The 21,451-nt window shown below is 42.9% G+C and overlaps 1 protein-coding gene across 3 annotated transcripts in view; it reads left to right on the forward strand.

Moving 5' to 3' along the window:
- LOC124001283 (semaphorin-4B-like) overlaps positions 1-21,451 on the forward strand; it is a 96,639-nt gene that overhangs the window by 8,588 nt on the left and 66,600 nt on the right. For 2 of the 3 annotated variants that reach the window (XM_046307956.1, XM_046307949.1), the window contains exon 1: positions 6,064-6,268. The exons of the other annotated variant lie outside the window; for it this stretch is intronic. The gene's annotated coding sequence lies outside the window, so the exon portion shown is untranslated. Of the gene's footprint in view, positions 1-6,063; positions 6,269-21,451 lie in introns of those variants that run through there. 3 annotated transcript variants of the gene reach the window in all.

Here is a 21,451-nt window from a genome sequence, read left to right on the forward strand (position 1 = left end):
TCACTCTGCATTGCAGTTCATTATTTATTTATTTATTGAATCATAGCCGATGAGTTCTGGAGGAGCTACAGCACCCCTGAAAATGTGAAAAACATTTTCCGAAGTTAGAATAACTGGCATCTGTTCAGAAAGAAATGAACTAATTCAGAATAGCCTACTACACCATGGAAATGACCATAATGTAGCGACATAAGATCAGTATCTTATTTTTCTTAAATGGCTTAGCTGTGGATTGTGTGTAGCCCAATAACAAGGAATAGCCTACTGTCGGGAACGCGCGGGAAAACAGTTTGGAAACCAAATGGCTCCTGCTGAAAAGAGAAGACTCTAATCTACCTGATGTATGCTAACAACATATTTGATCCACTTCCAAATATTGTTTTATCAAGTTAAACAAGAGCGAGATATAGGCTTTTGGCAAGAACGCATCTGCGCATCATTGGGAAAGGATGTTTAGGACTATAATTTTCTCCTCATATTGTAGCCTGCTATATGTGTTTCCACACACCTAGGCCTATACTATTGATGGATTCAATGTCGTTTTTATTGATCTCAGTCAGATTCTCAGTTTGTCAGTGCCAAAGTATCCTATCATTTCGATAATTTGTGCGGTATTAAAAAAGTTTCTGCCAAATTCTCCAGTCAAGTAAAATTATGTAGAATTGTATGAAATGCGTTTATAAAATGCCACATTGTTCCGAGACCCTAGGCTACAAAATTCCCCCCCGTGTGTAAGTGCCTCTGCTCTATTGCCATATGCCACAACGCAAATGCAATGATATGCATGCAATGCCTTATTATAAAGGTGATTTCTTTTTTTATCATACGTTCCGGTACCTCAGAACTCCCCAGGGCACCCCCCTCTCGCGCTCACATTTTGTTTCAGCACCTACAAATTAAGCACTGCACCCTGTACTTTTAATGTAATCTCAGCCGCTATCCAGGTCATTTGGTTCTGCTATTTGATGAAGCACAGGAATAACACATTAATATGTTGTATAAATAAGCAAAATATCTGTAATTGTATTCCTTTTTGAACTTTGCTGTACCTTTTTAAATGGTTGATAGCGCAATGATAGACATTAGGTGACAACTAAACCAAAAATCAGACATAGTTTTTCCATTGGGATTTGGTTGAAAAAGGATTACGGGAAAAACATGCTGGTTAACTTGACTTAAACATACAAGACGAACTGGCACAGAGAGACAGGAAACACAGGGATAAATACACTGGGGAAAATAAGCGACACCTGAAAGGGGTGGAGACAATCACAGGAACAGGTGAACCAGATCAGGGCGTGACACTTTACAGTTGACACTATGCATTTGTGCAGGTAGCGTTCTTCTGGCATCCGCAAAACCCAGATTCATCCATCGGCCAGATGGTGAAGCCTGATTCATCACTCCAGAGAACGCTGGTCCCATTCTGTGAGCTTGTGTGGCCTACCACTTCGCGCCTGAGCCGTTGTTGCTCCTAGACTTTTCCACTTCACAGTAACAGCACTTACAGTTGACCAGGGCAGAAATGTGTCGAACTGACTTTTTGGAAAGTTAGCATCCTATGACGGTGCCACATTGAAAGTCACTGAGCTCTTCAGTAAGGCCATTCTACTGCCATTCTTTGTCTATGTAGATTGCATGGCTGTGTGCTCGATTTTATACACCTGTCAGCAACAGGTGTGGCTGAAATAGCAGAATGCACTGATTTGAAGTGGTGTCCACATACTTTTGGTGATGTAGTGTATATTCAGGACTCCTTTCAAGCTGGAATCCTTAATGGTGAAACTGGAACATCCATATGGGATACAAACAACAAACAGTTTTATTCCCTCTGACATAATTGCATGTGCAATGTACTGCATTTTTTCACCATGCTGTTAGACACACCTTAACTCCGTTTTGTCCACAAAAAAACCCCCATAACAACCCACTGGGCAAACACTGGTTGAATCAACATTGCGTCCAAGTCCTTTCAACGAAAGTGCTGTACATTGAACCAATGCGGAATAGATGTTGAATTTTCATCTGTGCCCAGTGGGAAAGGTGCTGGGGTGGGACAGTGACACTGTTTCCCCTAATGTGGATTCCATTTTTAAAATAAACATTATTCAAAATAACATTCCAAAACAATCTTTTTTAGTACATAACTAGAGCCAGGAGTTTTCCTTGGTCAAGTCACATGGTCAGGTAAAACTCTTGGACCTACTAATAATAACTACTGTGGTACAGTATCAGATCACTGGCCATGAGAGAGCGGAGTGATTTGCTCAATTCATTAATTTCTCTCTCTATTGACGTGAGGAGGACAGGCGATGTTGTTGCATGCCATCAGAGGGATTGAAATAGAGGAGACATGAAAGTGAGCTGCTGTTGCCTTTGATATGGACATGAAGGGCCACCTGAGGAGCACAGGAGTTTTTCTCTCCCCAAAGCCCCATCTGAATATTGAACAGGTGCTTGTTCTAGTCAAGCCAGAACATAGATTCTCAATACTGACAAAGAGAGATGCTGAAGGAGTTTGACTATCAACTCAATAAACTTTTTGTTAATCATGATTATTCAATATTGCACAGTTGTGATTATGTCACAAATTCAGATGCTCTATAGAGGATGAGAAAGAGAGGGAGAGACAGAGAACGAGGAGGGATAAAGCAGGTTTAGGAGAGAAAAGGATGTTGCACACAGCTGATATGGTGAGCACATGACAGACAGGTCTGGAGAAAGAGAGGGAGGTTAGACTGATGAGTAAAGATAGTGACATAGTGTATGAGACAGAGGAGCGTGCATGGACTCAGTATTCTAATGCAAGGACATGTCGTGTAGTGAGTCACACAGATTATCACAAACCTTCTTTTACAACACATCCTGGGATGGAGCAGTGGGATTGCCAATCTGCCAGAGGGCACGCACGGCCCACATCCTACCCCTCCCTAGGAGATACAGAGGCATTATTGGTGGTGTAATAAGGCTTCTGGTCAGGGAATTACTGTTTTATAATGCTAGATTATATATTAATGCTGTTGGGAAGATGGAGATTTGGCTTCAATAGCTTGTGACAGGCTATGCAATGCCACCATACTGATGTTATTATTGTTCATACTGTACAGCTCAATGACTCTTCTGAGTGAATTTTCAAAATAGCAATTACAGATTTCATCATCTAGAGGGGGAACCTAGTGAACTGGCCTTACATTCTCTGTTACATCAGGCATCTGACAAGTACATGACTGTTTATGCCACTCAAACGCAACCTGCTACTGGCTACAGTCTCTCCGGTTAAGATGCTTCATTCACCCCCAGCATTGTGACACAGTGCCACTCCTGCGTGTACTTTTCCAGAGGAAAAAAAAGATCTCTGGTCACAATAAGATAAATGAACTGTGAGAGCAATTACTTAATTACTTAAGTTGTAACTTGTAGACTTTCGTTAAAATCGTATTCTAAATTCTGTTTTTAACATACACTAATTCGGTCTAAAGTATTCAACACTTTGTGTGAATAGAGGCAAACCGTCACTCTGTTTAAAGTGCCTGTGGCTGTGACAAGCTGAGACGTGATGTAAAAGGTTTGCCGTATCGTTTTTACAATAGATAACCTGAGAACAGAGAGAGAGAGAGAGAGAGAGCGTGGGAGTAGACAGTTGACCTTGGGTTCATAGTCTCTGTGTCACGACTACCGTATTTCTGACATATCTATCATTCAATACCGTTATGCTTTTCTTTCCTGAATCGATACTGAAAAGGTCAAGTGGTCATGTGATCGATGTTGCAGTACCTGTCTTTGTCTATAGAGGTCAGAATCACTGAGTCAGAGTGGCTATCCTCTGGATGCACATTCACATGAATAAAGTGACCTTCCACAACATTCCCTGCTGTTAATTGTTGAAAGATGAAACCCAAACCTTATCCTGAAGATGATGAGGTCTTGAATATAATAAAATCATCCCTGAACACTGAGGTGATAACAATGAGGAGCTAGCCAATCTCTCTTGTCTCATTGGTCCTGTCAGCCCCACTAGTTCAATAGGGACCTTATCCGGTGTTTTCCCATTAGGTTAAAATGTGTAATACAGACTCTTATCACTGTGCTGTAATTTGTTCACTATTTGTAAGTCATTTGTATAAAGTGACTTGTCAACACTTCCTCTGGGTGTGTGATGCACAGAAGGATTAAACAAATATTTCATGCATATGTTTAATGCCTACTATTTCATAGGTACCATTGTGTGAAATGAGTCTTTTGCTTAGCCTATCTGCATTCCCTCCATACAGTAGCGTATGTAGACTGGAGTCTGAAGAGAGACCTGTTCAAATGTATTAACAGGATCTCAGACAACAGAAAGAGCCTTAATAATCACCTCTGTCTACTTTTTGTTTGACTAGTTTGATCCACATATTCCCAGCCTCGGTGAGGGGTTCCTTCTGCACTGAGTACTGTTTACTTTAGGGACATCTGGTATAGGCAATGACAGTTGTTCTAACTTAACTGACTGTCCTACACACATTCTATAGAGGTACACTGTCTGTCTGGCTTCAGTATGTGCTGCAGAACAGACGGTCTCCTACAGGACTGACTGACTGTGTCCAGTGACTGTAATTAAGACGTCTGTAAAGTAGGCTCGCCTTGCCATAGTAGTCCTCATGGGACCAATGGAATCTCAGCCTCATACCTTCTCGCAGAGATGCCCAGAGCTGGCATTTCCATTCCTGACACCTCTAGGCTAAACCCGGCATTCCGTCTGCCTCCTTAGCACTCTGGCATAAAGAATCATTTGTATTTGTTAACAGGCTTAATTAGCACCCACGAGTTTAGACACAGGCGTCCCCCTCTCAACAGCCTGCTCCCTTACACCTCTCTGTGTTCTTATGGATGGCTTTTTCTTCTTTCAAAAGTTATTTTTACACATCAGAGACTGTAACTTTTTGCGTGTGAAATTGGACTGAATCCATTCCTTACTGTTTGCATGTAATGCACCTGTTTTCTACCAAACACTCATGGTTGTTTTGTTTGATAAAGGGAAAAAAGCATGTGATGGCTGAGTGATATGATTTGTCCATTTTCAATTCCGTTTCAGCATTCTCCAAGGTACTCATGCAAGAATAACAGCATTTACTAATGCTATTGAAATGAGAGCCAACTCCAAACTATGTCTATTTAGCATGGGAGTATGCGGTTTCACCAGAAGACAGTGGCCCCTTTTCAGCGTATGAAATGGTCTCTTAGTTCTGAATGCAATTCCCACCAAGACGTGTTAGCTGTGTATGTCTAGCTCGTCTTTGGTAGTGGGTTGGGTATTATTTTAGGAGCACTTCATGACACCATCATGTCAGGGATAGCCTCATACTCTGCCTCTGCTTCCTCTGATGAATATAAAATACATTTGTGGTTCCTCTTAACCAGTTCACTTCTTCCAATGAATACTCTGATAGTGATACTCATCAAAGAAATTGGACAGAGAAGTTAGTTTTCCCACTGAATTTTCTAGATATGATGAACATCTTCTTTTTAATGGATGTAACCCGAACCCATCCAATATCATTCACTGACCTTTTATAATAATATGCCTAATATTGTGTGTGAAATATTGAACTTTCAGGGGACATATCACTATATTGCCTAGTCAAATTACAGTGACACAGTAGATATGTACATGTATGTAGCAAGTCAAATACAAAGTGACTTTTTGATTGAATTTAAACAGGCGTAGGTTTTTCCTTCTTCAAACCCCTACTAAATGGTTCCATTGTTTGGAGTGGTAATTCTAGTTAAGCCTGGTTCATGCATCAGGTAGAGAGAACCATTCTGTGGATGTATCCTGTCCACCTCACTTTCTTCCCCCACCTCTGTGGAATCGGAATATAAGAGTCCCCTCCCTCCTCTCTCGCTCTCCCTCTGGCAGCAGTGTGTGAGGGGTGGGGCTATAGTGGAGAGTGGCCAGAGTTGAGGCAGGCTGTACTACAACAGTGTGTCAGACTGTTAGAGAGAGAGAGAGAGAGAGAGAGAGAGAGAGAGAGAGAGAGAGAGAGAGAGAGAGAGAGAGAGAGAGAGAGAGAGAGAGAGAGAGAGAGAGAGAGAGAGAGAGAGAGAGAAGGCAGACAGACACGGAGTAGGAGCCCTTAACTACTGGTACTCGAACTGCTCTACGCTGGATAACATACTGGCTAATCTATTACTCAATCCCTGAAGGACTTCTATCTCTGATTCACCTTAAAGGAACCTTTGTTTAAATCTGAAGATCATTTTGGTACAGAGAAGTGCTAGAAAGACTGTAAGTACAAGAGTTGTGTAACTACAAGCCACTACTATAGAGGCAGCCTTGTATTTATTAACGGCGCTGAGCCTAGCCTCAGTTAATCATTGATGTGTCTCCTGTGGTTTTGGTTACCTTTTGAAATGACGTCATTCTCTCTGTGCTGTCATTCTGCTCCGTCTCGCTGCATTATGGGCTTAGGGCTACTTTATGGCTCTCTCTGTCTGCATGGGGTTAGTTGTTGCTGCTCTCCCTCTCTCTGTGCACATTGCCAGAGTGGGTGTATGCTGACATGAGACAGCCTCTGCCCAGTAAGTTTTATCACAAGGTGATAGCAGGGTAGAGGGTTTTTTAAAGGGCTGCCTTTTTCTACATAGTGGCAGGCTATATGTTTGGGTGTGTTTAAATCCTCCTGTAAAAAAAAAGATGTTGGCAGTTGACTCAGTATTTTTCTATCTATATTTATACAGCTATTTACCTGGGTGTGTTCACATTTAAAGGGTTGTTGGCCTGTGTGTGAGGGACCATAGTAAAGCAGTGTTTTTTTCTAGTGGAGATGATGGCTCAGTCTCTCCAGCTCTTTAAACTAGACAACCACTGTGGCAAAGAGAGTGTGTGACAGGGAATGGGGCCTCTCTACAGATAGGAGTCAGTGAATGTGGCAGCCAGTGCACTCATCCTCTCTCAGCACAGGAACGTTCCTTGAACTCTGTGGCCTGTGGTAAAGTTGGCTTTGTAAATGAGGGGAAAGAACAAACAAAAAAGCAACATTTGAGAGTGTGTTAGCGTGATTATGCCTTTTCTCCCATAGTGGTTTCAGGCTGTGCTGTGCAGCAGGACTGTTGTTGTGGTTTGAGTTGTGATGCCAGTCGGGGGTTATGGGTCTGGCTGGGCATTTCAGGCCACAGCCAGGTGTTACAGTGTGAAATTCAAACCTCTCACCCTCACTCTGAGGGTGCCAATGTGTTAGAGGTGCCTGCCAATGTGTTAGAGGTGTGTTCATTATTACATAAATGGAAACTGAATCCAGTCTATGAAGAAGTAAACAAGCCAACCTTTGTTACACTTTGTGCCTTTCTTTGGAGAGTCAGGGTTTCCAAGTACTTAGTGTACATAACTTAACCCAGGGGTTCCCAAACTTTTTTTGGCCGCGCCCCATTTTGATATATTTAAAAAATCACCACCCCACCATGTGAAAAAAGTGATGCAATCAGCGGTCAGTGTTTACTTTTGAATTTGGGCTATTACAGTCTATTACAAATCAGTCTGACATTACTTTTGACAGTATTTCAATCTGAAGGAAGTATGGTTTGAAATGACTGAAATGCATCAGAAAAGTATTGGGAGGTTCAAAAGATCATCAGGCGATCATCCTGTTGTATAGATCATCAGGCGATCATCCTGTTGTATAGATCATCAGGCGATCATCCTGTTGTATAGATCATCAGGCGATCATCCTGTTGTATAGATCATCAGGCGATCATCCTGTTGTATAGATCATCAGGCGATCATCCTGTTGTATAGATCATCAGGCGATCATCCTGTTGTATGCTCTTCTGTGTAGAAAAGAACTTCATCATTGATGATGTTCTTTTTCCCCCCCAGTCTGATTTAGTGCCTGGTCTTGTCCACTCTGTTCTAATGAGACCTGCGCATCTTGTGAGCTGGTAGAGGGAACCAGAAGACATGTACGTGTTCCTGAGAGTCTTTCAGTGATGGGGTCATAATATTTTTTAGCTTAAATGGTCCAAATTTTAGAGCCACATTTGTAGGGACAAAAACCAAACCACTCTGTTTATTTGAGATGTTTACCACATCTAGCGGCTGCCAGAGGTTACTGACGTAACCCAAGTGTGATCGCATTTCATTTCTTTCAGAGTTTCCCTCATGACCCCATCTTCACATCAGGCAACCCCACATTGGGTTTGTGATCCATAGTTTGGGAAGCGGTGACTTAACCTATACAATAGTTGTGTGTACAGGTAGTTAATTCTGGGACATACTTTATGTTACTAGTGCACATTGGTCAGTGCCTACTTTTTTGTCAAAATATGGCGTCAACATCAACCTATTCGGGACTACATAGCCTAGATACTGTATCACTGAAGTGCAATAGGATAGCCATCCCAACCATGGATATGCTACAGGAGACAACACAAACAGCAAATGTAGAACTACAGCAGAGATATTCAGCTTTTTGCAACAAACAGTCAGAGGGGGTTCCTCTCCGAATGAGAGGACAGAACATTGGATATCTTCTTTAAACAAGGTGAATTATGTTACCTAGTTCATTTGGAAACGTGTTGATTTCCCCATCTGTGGCACATTTGCGAGGAGAAGAAAAGCCCGCCTCTACTGATGACCTTGTCCCTGTGTTTTCTTTTGGTCTGATCCATAAAAACAACAGCTGGCAACAGAATTCTGGGTACAGAATCCTTGACAATGCGCTGCCTGTATGACGCTGTCACAAAGAGTTTGGCTCTGTGGTAGAGAACGGTGTTACATCAATACATTTACATTTACATTTAAGTCATTTAGCAGACGCTCTTATCCAGAGCGACTTACAAATTCACTCCAGCTACCCACTTCTAGTATCCCATTGGGAGATGTACATTTCATTTTGTGTCTGTTAATGGATGAGGTCCCTTGGATATGAACTGTAAATGGATGAGGTCCCTTGGATATGAACTGTAAATGGATGAGGTCCCTTGGATATGAACTGTAAATGGATGTTTCTATAGTGGTATTCTCAATGCCAATAGTACAGTGTAAATATCTATATTGTGCTTTGACTAATTTCACTATTCGAATAATATCATGAATTTTGGTCAGATGTTATGGTCGAATATGCATATATTCCAATATATCTTAATTGGGGGAGAGGCTGGCGCTCTATTGCTGCAGCTGTGGATGGACCAGTATGTGTGAGATAGGAGTGAGCAGATGGAGGGAGAGACAGACGCTGTAGCCACTAGCCAAGGCAACTCGGCTACAGCCAAGACTAGCTAACTTGTAGCAGACACAATGTTATTTATTGTCCCATATAACGGTGCCTGTCTTGACTGGAGCAGCCGAGAGAAGCTAGCTAAACTAGCTGGCTAAAGCTAGCTAGGCTAACTGAGGCTACATGGTGCACTTTCTCCCCAACCCATTATTTATTTTTACTAAATTAATGCACTAGGCCTTTATTACTCTTGTATGAGTGGAGAAAAATACTTCTTCCCCCGGCCATGCCCAAACCCCATTCAGATAAAACAACATTCTGCCTGTTGGTTGCTCGTTGTACCCTACTCCTTCTCATTTTGCTAAACTACATAGAAAAGTTTTGTTTTATTTAATTAATCATTTGAAATGTCATGGTATATTCTTTATGTAACAATGTCACATGGGTATTTTCATTTAATTTAGAAAAAGCCTTTTCAGTGTTAAAATAGGCCTATATGCATTTTTCTTTCACAGAAAAGTATATTCACACAAATATTCAAATATTCGGATATTTGACTAACGTTAAAAGTGATAATATAAATGCCTAAAGTAAACAACATTTCATGGCTGTTTTTAGCTACAGTGGAAGGACGTTCTTGATATGCTGTTCCAGCAGCTGAGGGGCACAAAGCAAAGAAAGGAAAATAGTGCTTCTGTGCACTGAAGCTTCACAATGTGAGTGCAATGCACAACCTGTTACAGATTAGTGATCCGGCTCTGAGAAAAATAAAATAAGAAATTCATCACACTGTTGTATCTTTGCACAGCACAACCCACCCTGGCCCCGCTCTAGCACATGCTTCTAATCACATTCATCATATAATCCCAGGGGCCTTTTCTCAGCATTACACTGGGTTTTCTTCTTTATTTCTGGGGCTTAGTACCTGGGTGAGTGTTTGTTTACGTGTGTGTGCATGTGTACACACTTGCTTGTGTGTGTGTGAAGTAGATCACAAATTAGGTCATGCAATTCGTTCTAGTCGTAAAAATAAGGAATGTAAATAAACTTCAACCCTCACCCAACCCATCCCCCTCTCAACAGCCATGTGCTTAGTTCAATGAGGAAGCAAATTAAGTAATGTGAGTGAGCTGAAACACTGTCCTTCGGAGGACCCATCCACCATTATGATGACTGATTGCCACTTAATGTTTGTGAAAGCCAGCTGGGACTGAGGTGCTATGATAAATGCAAGGGTCTTAATGTGAGAGAGCAGTTAGTTTTTGCTGTGGTGGATATATAGCGTGAGTGAGAGAGGTGTTGATAGCAAGGAGAGACTAAAGGGGGATGGGTCATGGAGTGGCAGCCACTTGTAACCTGAAGGTTAAACATGGGCCTTCAGGGAGTCCTATTACTGTCTACTTACTCATGGGAACTCTGCAAACACTCATTCTGGGAACACAGCTAGCAGTCTCCTGTGTTTTCCCAGTCCAGAGCAGTCACAGTGGCATGATGTGGGAAATGGCTGTGGACATGGATCCTAGCCATAACCCTGTGTTTGCTCGGCTGTCTCAGAGAGCCTCAGATCTGCCTTTAACCCATATGAGACATGAACAGAAACACAGCACATGTACTACAAGGTGCCTCAGGCTTTTACATCACCCGACCAGTGACTTATTTTAACTGTACACAAGCTGGCTTGTGCAACAGTTTTGGGAAGACATTTGGAATATGTTCAGTGTTTCTCATATGTCCATGTGAGAATTGCAAAATTGTCTTCAGGGCGTGCTGTCCGTCACCCTTGGGTTCACACCTGTTTTTCTTGCCTGTCCATGTTACACACATTATACCGTTCTATTTTAAATAGTGTTGAGCTAGGGAATGTGAGTGTCTGTGAGTGTCTTTTACTCTTACTTCCGGCGCCGACAGAGATGGCCGCCTCGAATCACGTTCCTAGTAAACTATGCAGTATTTTGTTTTTTTACATTGGTACCCCAGGTACCCAGGTACCCCAGGTAATTTTTCTTACATTGGTACCCCAGGTAATCTTAGGTTTTATTACATACAGTCGGGAGGAACTACTGGATTTAAGAGCAACATCAACTCGCCATCATTACGACCAGGAATACGACTTTCCCGAACCGGCTCCTCTGTTTTGTCCACCACCCAGGACAATGGATTGGATCCCAGCCGGCGAACCAAAACAACGACTGAGTAAAAGGGGCAGAGAAGTGGTCTTCTGGTCAGGCTCTGGAGATGGGCACATCGCGCACCGCTCCTGAGCATACTACTCGCCAATGTCCAGTCTCTTGACAACAAGGTTGATGAAATCCGAGCAAGGGTAGCATTCCAGAGAGACATAAGAGACTGTAACATTCTTTGATTCATGTAAACATGGCTCACTCGAGACACGCTATCAGAGTCGGTACAGCGACCTGGTTTCTTCACGCATCGCGCAGACAGAAACAAGCATCTTTCTGGTAAGAAGAGGGGCGGGGGGTATGCCTTATGATTAACGAGATGTGGTGTGATCATAACAACATACAGGAACTAAAGTCCTTCAGTTCACCTGACTTAGAATTCCTCACAATCAAATATCGACCGCATTATCTACCAAGAGAATTCTCTTCGATTATAATCACAGCCGCATATATTCCCCCCCCCCCCCCAAGCAGACACATCAAAGGCCCTGAACGAACTTTATTTGACTCTATGTAAACTGGAAACCACATATCTTGAGGCTGCATTCATTGTCCTTGGGGATTTTAATTATCAAGGCTAATCTGAAAACAAGACTCCATAAATTATATCAGCATATCGATTGTGATACCAGGGCTGGAAAAACCCTAGATCATTGTTATTCTAACTTCCGCAACACATATAAGGCTCTCCCCCGCCCTCCTTTCGGAAAAGCTGACCACAACTCCATTTTGTTGCTCCCTGCCTATAGACAGAGACTAAAACAGGAAGCTCCCGCACTCAGGTCTGTTCAACGCTGGTCTGACCAATCTGATTCCACACTTTAAGATTGCTTCGATCACGTGGATTGGGATATGTTCCGTATTGCGTCAAACAACAACATTGACGAATACGCTGATTCGGTGAACGAGTTTATTAGCAAGTGCATCGGTGATGTCGTACCCACAGCAACTATTAAAACATTCCCAAACCAGAAACCGTGGATTGAGGGCAGCATTCGCGCAAAACTGAACGCACGAACCACTGCTTTTAATCAGGGCAAGGTGACCGGAAACATGACCGAATACAAACAGTGTAGCTATTCCCTCTGCAAGGCAATCAAACAAGCTAAGCATCAGTATAGAGACAAAGTAGAGTCACAATTCAACGGCTCAGACCTAAGAGGTATGTGGCAGGGTCTACAGTCAATCACAGATTACAAAAAGAAAACCAGCCCCGTCGCGGACCAGGATGTCTTGCTCCCAGCTTTGAGGACAATACAGTGCCACTGACACGGCCCGCTACCAAAACCTGCGGACTCGCCTTCACTGCAGCCAACGTGAGTAAAACATTTAAAACATGTTCTGAAGGCAAAAGGGGGGAAACTCAATATTAGGAATGTGTTCCTAATGTTTTGTGCATTTAGTGTATAAAAACATAATTTTTTACCTTTTTATTTAACCAGGCAAGTCAGTTAAGAACAAATTCTTATTTTCAATGATAGTCTAGGAACAGTGGGTTAACTGCCAGTTCAGGTGCAGAACAACAGATTTTTACCTTGTCAGCTCAGGGGCTCAGGGGTTTGAACTTGCAACCTGCTCTAACCACTAGGCTACCCTGCCACCCCATGAATGGTCAGGATATGAATAGAAAAGGTTTGGACAGCAGTAGTTACAGTTGAAATTGAAAGTTTACATACACTTGGATTGGATTCATTAAATCTTGTTTTTCAACCACTCCACAAATTTCTTGTTAACAAACTATAGTTTTGGCAAGTCGGTTAGGACATCTACTTTTTGCATGACACAAGTAATTTTTTCCAACAATTGTTTACAGACAGATTATTTACTTAAAATTCACTGTATCACAATTCCAGTGGGTCAGAAGTTTACATACACTAAGTTGACTGTGACTTTAAATAGCTTGGAAAATTCCAGAAAATGGTGTCATGGCTTTAGAAGCTTCTGATAGGCCAATTGACATCATTTGAGTCAATTGGAGGTGTACCTGTGGATGTATTTCAAGGCCTACCTTCACACTCAATGCCTCTTTGCTTGACATCATGGGAAAATCAAAATAAATCAGCCAAGACACCAGAAAAAAAAGTAGACTTCCACAAGTCTGGTTCATCATTGGGAGCAATTTCTAAATATCTGAAGGTACCACGTTCATCTTTACAAACAATAGTACGCAAGTATAAACACCATTGGACCACCCAGCCATCCTACCACTCTGGAAGCAGACGCGTTCTTTCTCATAGAGATGAACGTACTGTGGTGTGAAAAGTGCATATCAATCCCAGAACAACAGCAAAGGACCTTGTGGAGATGCTGGAGGAAACGGGTACAAAGTATCTATATCCACAGTAAAACGAGTCTTATATCGATGTAACCTGAAAGGCCGCTCAGGAAGGAAGAAGCCACTGCTCCAAAACCGTCATAAAAAAGCCAGACTACTGTTTGCAACTGTACATGGGGACAAAGATCGTACTTTTTGGAGAAATGTTCTCTGGTCTGATGAAACAAAAATAGAACTGTTTGGCCATATTGACCATCGTTATGTTTGGAGGAAAAGGGGGGAGGCTTGCAAGCCGAAGAACACCCAACCACGAAGCACGGGAGTGGCAGCATCATGTTGTGGGGGTGCTTTGCTGCAGGAGGGACTGGTGCACTTCACAAAATAGATGGAATTGTGAGGAGGAAAATTATATGGATATATTGAAGCAACATCTCAAGACATCAGTCAGGAAGTTAAAGCTTGGTTGCAAATGGGTCTTCCAAATGGACAATGACCCCAAGCATACTTCCAAAGTTGTGACAAAATGGCTTAAGGACAACAAAGTCAAGGTATTACTAATTGAGTGTATGTAAACTTCTTTCCCACTGGGAATGTGATGAAATAAATAAAAGCTGAAATAAATCATTCCCTCTACTATTATTCTGACATTTCACATTCTTAAAATAAAGTGGTGATCCTAACTGATCTAAGATAGGGAATTTTCACTAGGATTAAATATCAGGAATTGTGAAACACTGAGTTTAACTGTATTTTGCTAAGGTTTATGTAAACTTCTGACTTCAACTGTATATATGATGAGCCATGACTGGAATACAGTATATATATATATATATATATATATATATATATATATATATATATATATATATATATATATATAAAGTGGGTAAAACAGTATATTAACATTATTAAAGTGACCAGTGTTCAATGACTATGTACATAGGGCAGCAGTCTCTAAGGTTCAGGGCAGGGTACTGGGTGGAGGCTGGCTAGTGATGACTGTTTAACAGTCTGATGGCCTGGAGATAGAAGTAGTTTTTCAGTCTCTCAGTCCCAGCTTTGATGTACCTGTATTGTCTCCGCCTTCTAGATGGTGGTGGGGTGAACAGGCCATGGCTCGCATGTATGAGGTCCTTGATGATCTGTTTGGCCTTCCTGTGACACTGTAGATGTCCTGTAGGGTAGGCAGTGTGCCCCCGGTGATGCGTTAGGCTGACCACACCACCCTCTGGAGAGCCATGCGGTTGCGGAAGCTGCAATTACCGTACCAGACCGACATGATGTGTACACCGAGGAACTTGAAGCTTTTGAACCTCGCCACTGTGGCCCTGTTGATGTTGATGGAGGCGTGCTATCTCTGTTGTTTTCTGTTGTCCATGATTATCTCCTTAGTTTTTTTGACGTTGAGTGAGAGGTTATTTTCCGGGGATAATATATTCGTAGAGAACCATGATTCCGTAAAACAGAGTATGTTACAGTCTCTCTGGAAGGAGATCCTCACCCTGAGCTTGTCTCCTTTATTATCCTGGGACTGAACTTAGAAAGTAACATACTCTGAAGCAGTGGATGGTATACACACCGCCTGACTTTGACTAGGGTCCTACTCCTTCTACCTCTTCTCCGGCGTCAACGTTTTGGTGCAGCCCCCAGGTTGAATAGAGCTCAGGAAGTTCAAACAAAGGATCCAGGCCAGGGAAGTCAATTTTTTGGCTCAAAATTCTGGTGAGTGACTGGCGATCTAACATCCAAATGTTATTTCCGGCTGTAGGTAATAATTCAAAAACCTTATGAGCAAATAATGTAAGAAATAACAAAGTAAAACTACAGCAAAGTTGTCTAGGAGCTAGAAACAGGGCGATGTGTCATTCGCTGCCATGTTGATCTAAACGTGTCTATATGAGGTGTTTCTCACTGTGATGGTGTTGGTGTGCTCCTCTTTGACACCAGTGTGGAGCTGCTGTGTGTGATGAATGGAATCAGCCTTGTACAATGGCAGCCTCCCCCTCTCCTTCCCCTCTGTAGTGATTTGATATCTCCCAGCATTTCAGGTTGTGTCCTTTACTCCAATAATGGTGCTACTGACCCTCCCAGACTCCCAACTTCAGACCACTGATCATAGAAGGCTTTTAATTGCTTTTCTACTGCTTTTCACAGGGATTTGTTGTGATATTTGCAGGCATAATACTTGATTTTGCTGTGCCAATTCTGACATTTTACATGGCAGTATGCCAGGATTTTACCAAATTTGTAGCCAAATTATGCTGAGGTGGGTTGTTTGTTGATGTGTGGCTTGATTGAACCATATTATGCAGTAAATGTGCAATGATTGGTTGAAATTGGGAGCCCACTTTTTGTACTATGGTGATGGTTCAGTTTTATGCAATAACATTGAGATGATTTTACTGTTTTATGCAGAAATAGTGTAGTGATTGGTCAAATTTGCAAGCCCTCCCATAATATGCTAGGCATTGTTGATTTTGCATTAAGAAAATTATTCACAGAATCGCGGATTGGCAAAAAAAACAAGTCATAGGCCTTGTTTTTTTGGGATCATATATTCTTTGTCAATTATCCAATCATGTGAAGGCTAACTGAACATTTAGCCTAGCCTAGCTGAGAAGTCAAGGGCTCATTAAACTGTAGTTGGGTGATTCTGTCCTCCTCCAAACCTGGAAGTGTTGGTCACATTATCCAGTCAGGAATCTCTGCTGTTAGGAGTGGGAGACCTTCACAGAGGAGAACCAGGAGGAGAGATGCTGGTATTTGGCCATTTCATGTATAGCTGGAATCCACAAACAAAGGAGCGAGTGAAGGGAGTACTGTATGCTGGTTTTATCACCCTAGTTCAGTGTTTCCCAACTCCAGTCCTCAAGTACCCCCAACAGCACACATTTTTGTTGTAGCCCCCGACAAACTCACCTGATTCAACTCATTGAGGTCTTGATGATTCATTGACAAGTTGAATTAGGTGTGCTTGTCCGGGGCTTCCAGTTGAACTGGAAGACTGATTGTAGACAGTGGCAGTCAAAAAGCTTCTTATTAGGGATGTAACGATTCACCCAGTTCAAATGTTAACTTTCAAAGGACAGTGTTTGTGCAAAATGTTTCTGAAAATAGGTTAAGCTCAAATGCTGATTGTTGTGTCATTTGAAACTGGCCGTTCTAAGTAAGCGTTCTAATCACACCGGTGTGATCGTACGCTACACTGTAGAATGATCATACTCATGTGTTGGTACTTGTGAAAAGGTTAATATTTTCTTTTTTTGGCCAGTCTGAGATATGGCTTTTTCCTTTGCTTGCAACTGCCTAGAAGGCCAGCATTCCGGGGTCACCTCGTCACTGATGTTGAGGCTGGTATTTTGCGGGTACTATTTAATGAAGCTGCAGTACACAGCATTGTAGGAGATCTTCAGTTTCTTGGCAATTTCTCGCATGGAATAGCCTTCATTTGTAAGAACAAGAAAAGACTGACGAGTTTCAGAAGAAAGTTCTTTGTTTCTGGCCATTTTGAGCCTGTAATCAAAAACGGTAGTGTACATTTTAAAACGTCAAAAAATAGGTTACATATCAGTACATACACACAATATGTAGGTCTAACACATAATAAAGTGCAAATGACAATACAAGATCTATAAAATGGCTTTGTCTTTTCACAGTCCCCTTTGTGCAGTAAGGTGTTCTTTAATCTGTTTTTCTTCTTCTGTTTTTATTGCTAGTTTGAGTTACCTGGAGTGGCAGAGAGTTCCATGTAGTCATGGCTCTATTTAATACTGTGTGTTTCCCAGCCTCTGTTCTAGACCTGGGGACTGTGAAGAGACCTCTGGTTGCAAGTCTTGTGTTGTAGCGATGAGTGTCCGAACTGTGTGTCAACTGCTTGAACAGACAGTTTGGTACCTTCAACACATCAACACCTCGCACAAAGACCAATAGTGATACAGTCAATCTCTCCTCAACTTTGAGCCAGGAGAGATTGACATGCATGTAACTGACCCTTGCACTCCATGTACATCTAAGTGTGATACATGCTGCCTTGTTCTGCACCAACTTTAATTTAGCTTTGTCCCTTTGCCGCACATGACCACACAGCTGGGCAGTAGTCCAGGTGCGACAAAACTAGGGCCTGCAAGACACCACACTCAACTGAATTTGCATGAGAAAACCCTCTGTGTTCTCTTAGATTGGTTACACTCAATCCATAATAAAGCAGAGGATGCTAATCCATTACACCTACATCTTTTCAGCAATAGGTTAAGATCAATGTTACCTCGTGTAGTAGCCCTGAGACTGCCGCACAGCTCCGCCAGGACTGCCTTGCAGAACAAATATCAGCCCACAGAGAGAAGCACGAGTTCGTGACCACTTTCTGAAACAGTGGTCACCAACGGGTCAATCGCGATCGACTGGTCGATCTCCAAGGCATTTCTGTAAAAACTATTCTGATGGTAGGTGAATCCGATTCAGCTGCCCTGCGCGCCAGGTAGGCGAACTGTTTCCATTTTTAACCATTTCATGTGTCTGAAGGTTTCAAACTTTTCATTCCCGGCGACCCAGAGACCAAATCAAGTGCACTATAAGCCTACCGCTGGCCAATCGGATGGCTCAGATTATGTGTCTGCAGTGATGTAGCAGACATAAAAGAAAACTACAGCAAAGTTGAGATTGTGAGATTTCAAAGACTTTAAAATCATGGCAGCAGGTAGCTTGGTGGTAAAGAGGTCAGGGCAGTCACCAAAAGGTTGCTGGTTTGAATCTGACTAGGTGAAAAAATCTGTCAATGTTCCCTTAAGCAAGACACTTAGTTAAACCTAATTGCTCCTGTATGCTAACATTTAAATGTATTTAACTAGAAAGAGACTGTCAACTAATACAGCAAAGAACTGCTGATTTTATGATTGAGTTCAAGTTTTTAAGTTCTTACTCAGCACTGTCAACATTTTGTATTCAACACTTTTATAACCATAAAATGTGCGTTCTTCCTATTTCAACTCAGCGTAACAACAAGCACGGAAGCAGTAATGAATGAATATCAATAGGCTTGCTTTGTTGTTATTATTAGCGGCTTGGGTATTTTTTTAACATGGAGGAATATTTCACTTTTTCTGTTAATAATTTCTGCCGAAATAATGCGGTGCGACTCGAGTTTCACCATCAGATGGAAGACAGTGTCACATTTTGGTTAGTGTCAGTGGAGGAGAGGAGGGATGTTGAGAGGCGGACCCTCAGTCTGCTCTCTCCCTCCACTGAGACTAACCATCAGATGGAAGACGGTGTCACATTTTGGTTAGTGTCAGTGGAGGAGAGGAGGGATGTTGAGAGGCGGACCCTCAGTCTGCTCTCTCCCTCCACTGAGACTAACCATCAGATGGAAGACGGTGTCACATTTTGGTTAGTGTCAGTGGAGGAGAGGAGGGATGTTGAGAGGCGGACCCTCAGTCTGCTCTCTCATCCTCCACTGAGACTAACCATCAGATGGAAGACGGTGTCACATTTTGGTTAGTGTCAGTGGAGGAGAGGAGGGATGTTGAGTCTGCTCTCCCTCCACTGAGACTAACCATCAGATGGGACGGTGTCACATTTTGGTTAGTGTCAGTGGAGGAGAGGAGGGATGTTGAGAGGCGGACCCTCAGTCTGCTCTCTCCCTCCACTGAGACTAACCATCAGATGGAAGACGGTGTCACATTTTGGTTAGTGTCAGTGGAGGAGTGGAGGAGGGATGTTGAGAGGCGGACCCTCAGTCTGCTCTCTCCCTCCACTGAGACTAACCATCAGATGGAAGACGGTGTCACATTTTGGTTAGTGTCAGTGGAGGAGAGGAGGGATGTTGAGAGGCGGACCCTCAGTCTGCTCTCTCCCTCCACTGAGACTAACCATCAGATGGAAGACGGTGTCACATTTTGGTTAGTGTCAGTGGAGGAGAGGAGGGATGTTGAGAGGCGGACCCTCAGTCTGCTCTCTCCTCCACTGAGACTAACCATCAGATGGAGGACGGTGACATTTTGGTTAGTGTCAGTCAGTGCTCTCTCCCTCCACTGAGACTAACCATCAGATGGGACGGTGTCACATTTTGGTTAGTGTCAGTGGAGGAGAGGAGGGATGTTGAGAGGCGGACCCTCAGTCTGCTCTCTCCCTCCACTGAGACTAACCATCAGATGGAAGACGGTGTCACATTTTGGTTAGTGTCAGTGGAGGAGAGGAGGGATGTTGAGAGGCGGACCCTCAGTCTGCTCTCTCCCTCCACTGAGACTAACCATCAGATGGAAGACGGTGTCACATTTTGGTTAGTGTCAGTGGAGGAGAGGAGGGATGTTGAGAGGCGGACCCTCAGTCTGCTCTCTCCCTCCACTGAGACTAACCATCAGATGGAAACCATTTTGGTTAGTGTCAGGGATGGAAGCTCTCTCCCTCCACTGAGACTAACCATCAGATGGAAGACGGTGTCACATTTTGGTTAGTGTCAGTGGAGGAGAGGAGGGATGTTGAGAGGCGGACCCTCAGTCTGCTCTCTCCCTCCACTGAGACTAACCATCAGATGGAAGACGGTGTCACATTTTGGTTAGTGTCAGTGGAGGAGAGAGGAGGGATGTTGAGAGAGGCGGACCCTCAGTCTGCTCTCTCCCTCCACTGAGACTAACCATCAGATGGAAGACGGTGTCACATTTTGGTTAGTGTCAGTGGAGGAGAGGAGGGATGTTGAGAGGCGGACCCTCAGTCTGCTCTCTCCCTCCACTGAGACTAACCATCAGATGGAAGACGGTGGAACATTTTGGTTAGTGTCAGTGGAGGATGGAGAGGATTTTGGATGTTGAGAGGCGGACCCTCAGTCTGCTCTCCCTCCACTGAGACTAACCATCAGATGGAAGACGGTGTCACATTTTGGTTAGTGGAGGGATGGAGGCGGACCCTCAGTCTGCTCTCTCCCTCCACTGAGAGTGGAGGAGAAGAGGGAGAGGCGGACCCTCAGTCTGCTCTCTCCCTCCACTGAGACTAACCATCAGATGGAAGACGGTGTCACATTTTGGTTAGTGTCAGTGGAGGAGAGGAGGGATGTTGAGAGGCGGACCCTCAGTCTGCTCTCTCCCTCCACTGAGACTAACCATCAGATGCAGGCAGCATCAGCCCAGTAAAATACAAATAAAAAGCTAATTATTAAATTTTTTGCTCACTCAGCTGTGCCTCACAAGTAACACAACAATGGATATATTACCGGTGTGATCATATAGCCTACCTCAAATTTTGAAATACAATAACATTTTCCCTGTTAACTCAATCAACATTTTCCTTTACTGTGGCTATTGTGATTGAATTAACACAATATTAGCCACTTTCAATGAAACATACCCAAAACTAACTACACAAGACATTTTGTTGTAGGCAGAATGCATCGGAGAAGGATTCTATTGCATTGACACACACGACTCAGCCCTTACTCTACACAGACCTGTGTTGCATAAACAAACAGAGCTGCAGTAAGCCTATATGCAAATAGACCATTGCCTACAAGAGCAAAAAAAACATATACATTTCTAGACATCTTTGAAAAGCGAGTAAGGTAAAGAGCTTTTTGTGTCTTAAATGGGCAGGCTTGAGACAGGCTTGAATATGCTAAGTAGCCAATAGGCAGAGGGTAGCATAATTTGTCTGATTCTCTCTAACAATGGCATTTCATTTTGTGAAGTGGTTGCGTGCATCAAACAAAACAAAACAACATTTTCAGTCACCGTGTCTGGAGGATGGACCAACAGGTTCATGTCAAGCCCTACATTGAACACCACACATTAGCTGCTACTGTATGCTGAATGGTA

This window comes from Oncorhynchus gorbuscha, linkage group LG02 (assembly GCF_021184085.1).
Source record: "Oncorhynchus gorbuscha isolate QuinsamMale2020 ecotype Even-year linkage group LG02, OgorEven_v1.0, whole genome shotgun sequence".
NCBI lineage: Eukaryota > Metazoa > Chordata > Actinopteri > Salmoniformes > Salmonidae > Oncorhynchus > Oncorhynchus gorbuscha.